The sequence below is a fragment of the Penaeus japonicus genome, unplaced genomic scaffold (assembly GCF_977035675.1).
Source record: "Penaeus japonicus unplaced genomic scaffold, GWHDUDI00000001_assembly GWHDUDI00000009, whole genome shotgun sequence".
NCBI lineage: Eukaryota > Metazoa > Arthropoda > Malacostraca > Decapoda > Penaeidae > Penaeus > Penaeus japonicus.
The window spans coordinates 20,595,718-20,598,217 of NW_028234411.1; positions in this window are offsets into that span (position 1 = coordinate 20,595,718).

The following is a 2,500-nucleotide window of genomic DNA, read 5'->3' on the forward strand; positions in this document are numbered from 1 at the left end:
TTGTTATCATTGTATTGCGTTTATTATTATTTGCTTACTACTTACGAACTGTCAGATTTTTCATCATTATAATCGAATCCCTCAATGTCTTAATAATTGTGATGGCCCAAACCGAAACAACAATATATTTAAAACTATTAAAACTTAGCGTCAGCGTACAAGTTGTAGATGGCTCATTCGATCTATCATAATGAATTATTTTCTTTCAATGTATCAATTTCATTATTCGTTTGTTTGACGCGATCTAATCAGAGTAATGTTTACATGGTTCGGGAAATGTTTTTGTTAGATGTTTCGGTTCTTCAGTAAGAATTATCGACTATATATTATTCGACAGAACAGGGAAATCAGATAAAACTTAGAAGCTAAGTTTGTCATGTTAGAAAGGGCAAAGCGTTAATTTTGAAGATATTCTAGACTTTCTAACGAGCCAATGACCCCCTGGTCTTCTCTTACTAACCTGAAGCAAGAAATCTTCGTAAGCATTAGTCGCGAAAATGCGGTTTTGTGATACTGAGTCATCTTGTGAATGAACGGGTGATCTTATATTATTATTTTCCACCTATTTTGTATTATTAAGGAAAATTCAATGAAATGTTGCTGAAAATATATATCATGTAATATATATCATACGTAAATTCAAATATGGAAAAGATTGAAATATGTTATTTCCTACGCCATCTTCTCTTAAAATAATATTGGACAATCATATTCTTCATAAACGTACGTGTAGTCGAACGATCTTTCTTTTTAGGAACCGAAAGGAATTTGTTTGAAGAGCAGTTATTTATAAGACAAAAAAGGAAATAAATCAAATTTTATTTTCCTTAAGATATTCCGTAGGACTAATATCACTTCCCACACAAGCAAAATCACGAGGTTCCAACAATGCCGGACACGACGAGATCTGTTAATTTATGTAAATACATATCTCGACGCTCAGAGATTATAACAACAATTGAAAAAAATAAGCAGTAAAATGTATTACTCAAATAACAACAACAATACATTGATTCATTTACAGGACAAACAATATCATTGTGCATACTTATACTTCGTTATCATAACAACCACACTTCTATGTTAATTCCTTCTTTGTTTTTAGACGGAGTTGCAAGAGGTAATGAAACGTAGAAAGGCTGGGGTTCAATCTCTACCCACGACAATTCAATTTGCTTCACAAATTACAGATTACACATCTTTCTTGGGAAGAAGAGTCTAGTGACAATTTCGTGTCTTTGGCAGTTTTCTTTTTTTTTGTGGGGGGGGGGGGGTTCTCTTCTTTTCTCTTTCTTCGCTCTCATTCTCTCTCTGTGTAATCATATATATATATATATACATATATATATATATATATATATATATATATATATATATATATGTATATATACATATATACCTATATAATATATATATATCTCTCTATATATATATATATATATATTAAATCTGTGTATATATACGTATATATATATATATATATATATATATATATATATATATATATATAACAACAACAACTAAAACGAAAAACAAACAAACAAACAAACGATAAAAATAAAAAGAGAGAAATTTACTCAATGAATCTTGCATGACTTTACGTCTCTCTCTCAACATGGCCAAGAAACATCCCGTTTTCTTAACTCTGGGTGTTTTTTTTCCCTTGTGTCATTTTCCTGGCGTCTATATTTAGGCTTTTATGCTAATGGATCTCCTTAGAGATCTCTTCCTCTCCTTCCTCCTCCTCCTCCTCCTCCTCCTCTGAGTATCCTTCCTCTTCCAATTCCTCCTCTTCCTCCTCCGCCTCTTCCTCATTTATCATAATTTCGTTCTGTTCCTCTTGCTCTCCCTCAATTACCTTTTATTTTATCGTCTCTCTTTCTACTTACTCTACACCTCCTCCTCTTCTTTTCCTCTATCCTCGTCTTCTTCCTCAAGTCCTTCCTCATTCATCTGTTCCTTTTCTTCTTCCTCCTATTCTTCTTCCTTTTCCTCCTACTCCTCCCCCCTTGCTCCTTCTCCTCATCGTCCTCCACGTCCTCCTCTTCTCCCCTTCCCCTCCCCAATTCCCCCTCTTCCTCTTCGTCGTTCCCTTCCTGCTCTTCCTCTTCCCCCCTTTCCCTTCATCCTCCCCCTTCTCCTTCCTCCTCTTTCTCCTCGTCCTCTCTCTCTCTCTCTCATGACAAGACACTCCACCCATGCATGTTTTACTTCCTCTCCTCCCCCCTTCTCCTCCTCCTCCTCGTTCTCTTCCTCCCCCCCCCTTTCCCCTCCTCCTCCTCACGCCTCTCTCCGGTCCCTCCTCCCCTCCTGTCCTCCCCTCTCCCCTCCTCCACCTCCCTTTAGCCTCTCGCTTCAACCCCCCTCTCCCTCTCCCTCTCTCACCTCCCCTCTCCCTCTCCCACCTCCCCTCCCCCTTTCCCTCTCCCACCTCCCCTCCCCCTCTCCCTCAAACCTCTCCCACCTCCCCTCTCCCTCTCCCTCTCACACCTCCCCTCCC